The sequence below is a fragment of the Clupea harengus genome, chromosome 24 (genome assembly GCF_900700415.2).
Source record: "Clupea harengus chromosome 24, Ch_v2.0.2, whole genome shotgun sequence".
NCBI lineage: Eukaryota > Metazoa > Chordata > Actinopteri > Clupeiformes > Clupeidae > Clupea > Clupea harengus.
This window is the reverse complement of record NC_045175.1, coordinates 5409736-5420389: the sequence shown is the minus strand read 5'-3', so window position 1 is coordinate 5420389 and position 10654 is coordinate 5409736.

Genomic DNA, 10654 nt, shown 5'->3' with positions numbered 1-10654 from the left:
CATCCGAAAGGTTACAGCCCTTCTGAACCAGGTGTATGTGGTCGCTGGTGGGTTGGCATCACTGCTGCAGGTCAGAGTCACTGAATCACCCTCCACTATGTTACCAGAGACTCTCAGTGACGCACTCTTTGGAGCATCTGTGTGAAATCATTAGAAAATGATAAAAAAAATTAACAAACTAAAACTTTCTTCCACAAGCAGACACATTTAGACTAGTAAAACAATAACAATTTTAGATTCCTTACTACTTATGAATATCAGGTATCAAATGTGAATTGATCTTTTCATTACCAGGAAACTGAAGTGCATAATCTGCTAACAGTAAACAGAAACTGATAGAATGAGGTTATCGTACATCTCACAATGAGAGACACTGCAGGTGATGGATAATCATTGTGTCCACTTAAAGCACAGGAGTAATTGCCTGAATCCTTGCTGCTGACTGAATTGAGGGTGAGAGTGTTATCGCTCGTTGTGTTTTGGTTGGAAACAAGCTTTCTGTCCTGGTACCAAATGTAGGTGGGGTTGGAATGTGCAGGACATGAGGGGTTGCAGGTCAGTGTCACCCTCTGTCGCTCTTTCACTGCGGTAGAACTCATCACTACCTGCAGAGCTGAAGGGAACATTATTATCACCAACTGTGAACAGATTTCAGTTCTGACTTCACCTTCTTACTTAAAACCAAAAGAATGTCACCAGGCATGTTTTACAGTATATTCCCAACAGTAGCCAAAATGAAATGCCTCAAGAGATTGAAAAAACATACTGTGTCATTTAAAACAAAAGTGCTGCCACATGTGACATAAACCCATAGATTGTGTTTTGGATCATATACAGCTAAATCTCTTTCCTACTCCAATTTTCGAACATTGACAGCTGAATGAGATTTGCTATTTTGTACCCCTTTCCCATGAAGCACGCTTCACACTTTCAAAAACTGCTCACAGGTGTTGTCCGTTTTTCCACTGTCAGGCGTACCATGCAGTACTGCAGTAGTTGTGTTGATTTAGGCTTCCCCTCTGTTGGGGTACCAAGCGTACTGAACAGGTATCATAAGGTGGAGCTAAAAATCTGCAGACTATTGGCCAGACATATGTACACTGTTACACCTTCAGTCACTGATATAATTATTTCTTTGAAGACATGAACTAAGAAGTTTGAGGGAGTTACGTGCGTTTGCAGATAATCCATAGTGTGTTGCAGAGTTAATTGTTTTGAAAAATGGACATACTGTTTTGAAAATTAAAAAAAACTATTCAGGAAAATGTGCAAAAGTGACGGAGAAAAATTGTTACAGAGCAGATCCATCCACACCTCTACGATCGTATGAGTTTAGCTAAGACTTCTTGTATGCTTTCTTTTCATAAAATGACAAACATGCTGGCTGTCAGTTTTATATAATTACCTGTAACAGACAGAGTCACCTCTTCCCCAGAATATTTTTCAACGGGGGTAACCAATAGAAACTTGAATCTATATTTCTGGGAGTCTGTTTCTCTCAGATCTTTAATTTTCAGAGTGCAGTTATGGAGTTTGTTCCCCAGATATCCAGCTCGATTCCGGTATTCTTCACTGTCACATAAGTCTTCAGGTTCCTTGTTTTTCTCCCATTTCACAAACCAGAATGCTTTTTCAACTTTGCGCCATGTGGGATAGGTGTATGTGCAAGGAATATCCACTACAGACCCAGTTGGCGCACAGGTGTCTGTAAAGGCATATTCCACATCATACCGTTTTCCTAAAATGCCTTAAAAAACATTATTGATAAATGTTTGTTAGTAAATTCACCTACATTCACCTCAAAAAACAAGCTCACAGGGATCAAAGAAATGTTGAAGAAAACTGCAACAACTGAAATCCCTATATACAGGGTGTTCTGCCTTTTTACAAAACCATAATGTAAACCTCACACAACTAGCTCTTAGCCTAGCTCATACTTAAAGCAGCATTTATTAATGTTTAGTCTCCAGTGTAATGACACCTTCAATAATCCAATGTTAATATATATGGTGACCATATAGGATTCAGCAGTGTAGTAATGTGTTTGGCTTGACAGTTTTCACAGAGCAGTAATGTGATGCCCATTGGTATGGACAACAAACAGCACATGGAGAAAAACTAAGACAAAATGAGGAAGTTCAAAGCGCACCGCATGAAGCTCATTAATGTATCTATTACACTTGTACAGACAGAATAATATAGATATAGTAACAGACCTGGTAGAGACAGAAGGAATGCAACCAAACATGTGTTTCCTTCACAGAAGTGCATGTCTACGTCAACCTGCTAATATACTACACAAATACACATATGATGAATATAAAACGGTAATATATTGTAACTGTACAGTATTGTATTGGATATTGCACAGTAACAGAAAATACTTCTTCCCTATTTGCTGGTAGATGTGTTATGTTCTGATAGATAGATCAGTACTCTACACCAATACTCTTATAACAACCATTGCAAAAGTATCACTTGGCTGATAGCAGCCCATCTTAAAGTAGTCTCCATTAGCCTACATTACATATGAGTTTACAATAGAGAGCAGTGCCAAAACACACACATCAGCAAACCCATGGCACTTGGCAATAGAGCCGTCTTTCCAAAGAAAAAGAGTACAACGTATTGCAACTCATAGCAACTCCAAGTCATTGATCTGACGTACTGGACCGGTTCCTTTTCACAGTATTCAAGCTAATTTGCTGACTTACAACAGTTCATCTTAACTACAAATATGTATCATACCAACATATTTCCATCTCATAATCATATCAAACACTTCAAGCATGGTGTTGTGGTTGGAGGGTAACAGATTTGATTGGCTTTTGAGATATCAACAGCCTTTTGTGAAACCGCAACCAAATTGCAGACTGCAACTTTAAAACTGAAACAACATGTGAACACCATACCTGTTCAATCGACTTCTACCATTGCAGAGTTCTAGAACTCCACTTCCTCCTGTGCCCCTAGTGGTGGAGTCCACCATCACCAGGGGCCTAAGATAGGTTCAGATGTGCCCCTGTGCCTCTAAGACTGTTGGATATTTTAGTATCAACAATACGCAGTTTTTATAATAAGGCAGAGACACACAGTTGTAGAATTTAGACAATTGTATTTATCTTAGCAAAGAGGGAGAGAAGTTACAACATCAACTGCTGCCAACTCAACTCTGAAGGGACAGTCCCTTCTTACAGCGTTCATAGCCATGTTACTCTCTCGTGTCTGTTCCTTATTTGGAGTGGAACCACAAATGTGTGACCTTTCTCACCTCTCATGCCTTCCATTCACTTTCCTGACCAGAACAACTTCAGTCCAGCGAGCAGCAGACCCCTTTCAGCAAGGACCGTGACCTTAGATCCAGGACAGAATGCGGCCCCACAGAAAAGAGAGGAAGTACCTCCGTGCAGCACTGTCCTCACCTCCACACAGGATGATGAGGGCACATGTGCCGTAGTCACGGCGAACAGAACAAGTGCTTCCACCAGGTAACCATTTCTGCTCATCACAGCAAATCTGATGAAGAGGGATTTTAGTTCTATTTCGACAAGTTCCACCGTTTAACTCTGTATAAGCTATAACTCTGTATTAGCTATAACTCTGTATTAGCTTTAACTCTGTATTAGCTTTAACTCTGTATTAGCTATAACTCTGTATTAGCTTTAACTCTGTATTAGCTATAACTCTGTATTAGCTAATCTCTCTCTCTTTCCCTCATATACTGTATTGTTAAAAGGTCATATAAACACATTAACTTCTGGCTATTATTTGATGTATGAGGCTTTACAGAGGTGAATCCATAACACACAAATAACACATAGTGGTGTAATAGTAAGCACTGTATGCTGTTGTGTGTTTGCAGCGCTGAGAATGATTGTGTGATCTACAGTGTAATCAACAAACCCAGGAAGACCTGAGAAACAGGAAACCAAATCCACCTTCAGACTGACTCTGCTCTCTATTGGAACAATATATGCTTTTTTTAGTCTTACTTTTGTAACCGTCATGTTGCTGTTGGACTTTCATTTTTAACCCTCCTATTATGTTCAAATTTTACCCACATCTATTATGCTTGGGGTCAATTTGACCCCAGCAATTTAAACCTCCAAAAAATGATTATAATATTTTTTTTTACTCAAGTTTATGTGTCAGGTACTTTAGATTTGTTTGTTGACTACCTAAATAGCCCTTAAAAATAAAACAATACCCCCACCCACCCCCCTTATACATCCAGAATACATGTTACGCTACTATGGAGAAATATGCAGATCACCATCAAATCTCACTGATTGACTTAAAATTGGAAAGAGATATCCTTCTGGTGTTTTATGGCTTCATATTATTTCTAAGTACATATTGTTGTTATCTATAACATATGGAATAGAAAACTATTTCTGTAATCAAGAATAGTAACAATGTGATAAAAAAAGTTTATATTTCTTATATATTTTATACAATTAAAACAGCCTGGGGTCAAATTGACCCCAAACAACACCTATGCGTAAAGCATGTGTACAGGACATTGAAAACATATCATCATGTTAATTTTGTGTTTACCCAGTTCTCCCCATTAGATTAGGAAAAGTCATTAAATATGAAGCAAAAAAAACTATGCCAATCATTTATTTAGAGACGTTAAACATTGAAAAGGGTCAAATTGACCCCAAACATAATAGGAGGGTTAAGAAAGAATAAAATGTTTGATGCTTACGTGCACCTAATATATTAATACACGTTACTTATGTTAGGTGAACATTCGCATTAAAGTTTACTTCGGACTCCGGACTTGTGTATAAGTAGCTCTTTATTCACAATGCATATCGGGCTCACTCACATCTTAGCAGACGAGAGAGAAGCAAAGTTAAACACATCACACAAGGTTTATACAGGCTAAAGTTGGAATGACTCTGACGCCAACGCCCTATCTGGCAGAGATAACAACTATGCTGTTTGCAAACATAATGCTCAGATGTAGAGAAGAAGAATAATCAGTTATTTTTTACACACACAGTTTTAAGCAGACATACAGAGGCGGAAGGGCCATGTTTCAGCACACAAAGGCATATGATTATAGATAAGATTTGACAATTCTCCATCAACATGTACATCTGAGTTATTGATTAAACACTTTACAACAATTTCTGTGCTAACGTCTACTTAAATTATATTTAATCTCGATGCTATTTTTTTATGCTTTTAATAGTGTCCACTATGTATTGGTATTTAGTTACATTTCACACAGAGAAATAGGTTACATTTCTGCACCCAAAGGTACAGTTGTCAGGAAAGTACCCTGTAAGGGTAGCCAGATAGAGGGAAATTCAGACAGATAGTAGAAGACCAGGTGACCTTTGAAGAAATAGAGAGCATCAGTATTTCTGTCAGCTGGGTCAAAGGTCATAGAACTGCCCAGTAACTAACATTCTACTTCATACATGCCCAGGATGAGTCAACCCTAGCTGACCCTAGAGCACAGAGAAGCCACTGATCAGCCAGACATGGAAAGTCTGGAACGGTCAGTATGAGCATCCATAGCAACCATAGAGTGGTTAGTACGTCATTTCCTGTTTATTTATCTCTTGAAAATCTGTGTGTCCTTACAAGTGTTTGTTACCCCCCCCCCCACCCCCAGCAGCTGTCTCTTAGTTTGACGATAACTGTACTGAGCCTTTACGGGGCCAGTGTGGTTAGTACGTCATATCCTGTTTTGTATCTCTGGAAAATCTGTGTGTGTCCCCATTGTGCTACCTCCTGGTATGAAATGCGGCGTACAAATAAAGTTTGATTTGATTTGATTTGATGCAGTCATAGGGTACATGCAGCCATACAGTGCAAGTATGCAGATGTAACAGCAGGCTCGGTGCCACAGCCACGGGACCACACTCGACAGAGAGGCGGGTCTAGGGATGTGATTGGCAAAGGAAAATATACAGAGCGCAAAGCCAAGCTATCTTCTGTCACTGGAGTTCAGTTACATAGTGACAAACCACTCAAAGTGATTTGGAAAGTGAGAAACGTATGCATGTCCAAGCCAAATTACTCCACTGGCTCATAGCATTGCGGCAGAGAGGGGAGGAGTTTTAGAGTTTGATGGTTGCCTGCAGGAACCTCCTTCTGTGTCCGAATTAACTCTGCATTGTTAAAAAAAAAGTCTCTGCCCAACCAAAACACAGTATAAGCAATGGATGAGTCATAGCAGGACCAGACCACTTAACAATTTGCATAGTTGTCATGAATGAGGATGACCTCCACAGGCACAAAATGCGACACAGTGTCACAGTAGCCACAAATCACTCCAGGGTTAATGGTCTGTGTCTGCAACAACGGCTGCTGCAGAGCACTCTACGTCTCTCAAATGTTCTCTGATGAACAGGCCTGGGGAGGACCACAGAGCAGTCATGACATGGCTTGGTTGTGTACTTGGTTGTGTACTTCCTAGCCTATGCACCAGCATAGTGGCGTATAGGCTAGGATATATATATATATATATATATATATATATATTGTATGTGTGTGTGTGTGTGTGTGTGTGTGTATATATATCAGGAGATTTGATCACTACCATACCAACCTGGAGAGTTGATCAAGTAAACTGATCAGAGTTACACAGACCCCCTTTCTGACTATGACACAACAAAATGTTTTCTTTAGCTGCAGTCCAGTAAATTAAATAGTACATCGTGTTTTACACACATAGAGTATTTCAAGATGTGTTCTAGCAGGCTTTTTCCATGTTTGCAATCCTGTGTGAAATAGAATAATGTAATCGTGTACTCTCCCTCACCGCGTCATGCAGTCACCACTTCCTGCTGAACACATGGCGCACGCATCCAACTGTACGCCTTCGGTGAGGGGAAACAGCCAGTAACTCCTACTTCCCCTTTTCTGAGAGAGACAGAGAGAGTGTGTGTGTGAGAGAGAAAGAGAGAGAGGGAGTGAGCGAGTGACCGTCAGTGACTGGGGATGTCAAACAGATATCAAAATATCATGTATATATATGGATATGGATATATCCAGCCACATATGTTGTGGCTACTGTGACACCATAGTTAGCAAGTAGGAAATGAAAAAGAAGTGTACTAATTAAACTTGCTGCTGGGATGTGTGTGTGTAATTCAGTAATTCACTTTTTTTTTAATGTCTCTTGCGCAATCTAATCTTTCACCACTAAGTTGAGAAAAAGTTTAGTAGTTTTTGTTACATCACAATCCTCTGTCTACTAAACTGCAAGTCACATCAGCACATGCCATTCAACTTTCACTGTCTGAAGTTCACGGACATCTTCACTGGGTAGGTCTAGTGCAACCAGTTGGTTTGAACTGCTTTCTTAGTATTGCCAGAGTCAGTTTGCTTGCTTTTGATGTCTTTTATTAATTTTCCTACTGCTTGGTATTATGGCAGGGTTTTACTCTACTCAAAGTTTAGTGCATACTTACACTTGCTTTACGTACACTCTATGGTGTTCAGCTGTGGTGCAGGCACCATAAACATTTCTGATACTGAGAATAAAACATTTAAGTCATATTGTATTGATAAAACAAGGATAAAACAATGACAACATCTTAGTAAATACTCTTTAGTTTTAGTGTTAGACAGTATTAGACATGTTTTCATTTCTCAACAAAACTATTACAGAGAGTCAAAACAGCTACAGAGCAACGCATTAGTAACTAATGGTGATGACGGGTAACACACTCAATGGTAATATAAAGATTCTGTATAATAATTGCAGGGGGAAGCAGCTATGATTCCGAGAGCAGTAAATATATTGGTTTGGACATTTCTTCTGCGCCTGTCAGGTGAGGTGTCTCTCTTTTTGAAAAGTCAGGTCACCATAATACTGACATATTGACATATTTGGCAGATTGATCAATACACATATTGACATATTTGGCAGATTCATCAATACACATATTGACATATTTGGTAGATTAATGAGCTATTATCTTCCATTAATGTGATGAGATATCAATTTAAACACATTTTATTTCATATTTATAATTGATTTCATTATACCTTGTAACTATGTAACATGCTTAGTATGTACACATGTATTTCTATGAATTAAATAAACAGAATTAAATTAACAGTTTAAATTGTGTGCGACTGTGTTTCAGGTGTGCAGTGTGGCTTCAGCGTGACCTACTCCTCAACAAGTGTCTGTGGTCTTAAAGGCACATCAGTGGTCCTGCCCTGCACATATCAATATTCCAATATCGGTTACTATATCGGAGAACAGTGGTACAAAGACAATCCAAAGAGAATAGTCAGAAAACACAGCGCCTTTGATTATCCTGACTGCAGTCTGAAAATAGACAAACTATCAGATGATCACTCTGGTGTTTATTACTATCGGTTTTACACAACCCGCTACGCGTATTGGATCATCGGGAGACCAGGCATTAAACTTTCAGTCACAGGTAGCTATGACTATATACACAACATTTGTATCAGTCTTTAATGACATTTCAGTACTTTATGGTTACCATGTTGTGTTATTATTGAAGAATTAACCTTTGGTTTTTACTCCCTCAAGATGTCCAACTGAGAGTGAATCGTGTAACGGCTACAGAGGGAGAGCAAGTGACCCTGACCTGCAGCACCACCTGCCATCTGAGTAACAACCCCACCTTCGTCTGGTACAAGAACGGACAGCCTGTGACCTATAAACCCACACCCAGAGACAACAGGCTGCATCTGAACCCAGTAAGCAGCAAAGATGCAGGCAGTTACTCCTGTGCTGTAAGTGGACACGGGAGTCTCCCTTCCTCGGCAGTGTCCATCAACGTCAGATGTAAGCCAAATTCAATATTCCATTGCTGTATTTACATCTAGCCTTACATACTGCATTAGTATTGTACACAACGCATGAACGTTCTAGATTGTATGAATCCATACTTAAAAAATGTGATGCACAGTATTACTTGATGGGATTGTTATGATAACAGCGACAGCTGTCCAACAGCAGAGATGTATACATGCACAGCAGCAATGCATGCAATCTGCATTGCTTTGGGTAAAAGCTTGTGCTAAAAATCTAGATATAAATGTGAAATGAGAACAAATGCTGCAGTCACGTGTTTTAATAGATGTTCCCAGGGACATTCCAGTGTCGGTCACTTCCTCTGGTGAAAAAGTGGAGCGTAGTTCAGTGACCAAGCTATTCCTTTCTTGTTCTAACCTAAACTAGACTCCCCGAAGAGCACATCAGCCTCTGCCAGCCTCGCTGGTGATCTACCAGAGGGCAGTTCAGTGACTCTGACCTGCAGCAGTGATGCCAAACCACCAGTGCACAGCTACACCTGGTATATGAAGACTGGAGCTGAATCTCTTTTTAGGGGCACAGGTGACAGCATCAGCTTCAATGTGACCTCTGATTCCAGCGGACTTTACTACTGTGAGGCAGAGAATGAAGTTGGCTCTCAGAACTCTACTGGAGTCCCAATAGATGCTATAGGTGAGGACTGCTTTTCTATTGTATTGAGTTTGCTTGTCTTTTAGAGAATTTATGTTGGTATGTATTGTAGTGTTATTTATGCTCATGTGGATAAGAGTTATCAAGGCCGGAGAAAACATGAAATGTCTTCTCCGGGCATAGAGATGTGTTGAATAGTGGCATAAAGTTCCAAAAAACATTTAGAAAAAATCGTTGTACCTTTTTACAGTTGACCCAAAGTGTATTATCCAAAACCTTTGAATTTGTTTTTGAGTTACTGGGCATGAGTCATGGTGATGTGACAGGTAGCAAAGGTAGAAAAAAGTCACAATTTTCTCTATAATAAGTAAAATATAAATAAACACAATTTGTATACATTTATACAGACAAGCCAAAGAATGTCTCAGTGTCTATCAGTCCTGGGGAAATAGTGGAGGGCAGTTCTGTGACTCTGACCTGCAGCAGTGATGCCAACCCACCAGTGAAAAAAGTTAAAGTTAAAAAAAAAAACATTTGCTCTCTTAAAACTTTATATGCTGCCAGGAAATGTCTTTGTCATTTTACAGATGATACTGATTGTTTCTCTAGTGTTAGTGTTCTACCATTCTTTGCCATTCATATCGTTTTCATCTTCACAGAGGAAGAGAATAGCTACATGCTCCTGACAGCTGAAGCCCTTTTAATCTTTATGCTGACCGTCATATTGTTGATACTTGGACTTGTGTTGCGGAGGTAATTACTTATTACTGAGATACATTCAGACCCATTTATCGTTCTGATGGTGTTCAGCTAGACATTCTGAGCACGTTAGTACACTCATGAAAATGCTGCCATGACCTCAGTGCCACTTGTGTTGCTTGTTTAAGAATTAGGCTGAAGAAACTGCAGTCAGGCGCCGGGAGCAAGCAGGAGGACATAGAGGTGGGCATGCCGAACGTGATATACTAACTTTTTACTGCTGCTTTCACTTTAGTAATCACTGATTAACCATGATCTGTAAGTGAGGCTATTTTTGTTTTTAGATTCTTTTAAAACTTTTTTGTGTTTTTTTGCATCTAAGCAGAACCAAACTCATGTTTATTCACAAAGCTTGTGCTCTTGGTTCCCTCTGTTCTCTCTCCTCATCAGAATGACACCAGTACCTCAGCGACAGCCGTGGCTGTTGAACCAGCACAGACAGCGAGGGCCAGCCATGAAGACGACATTCACTACGCCAGC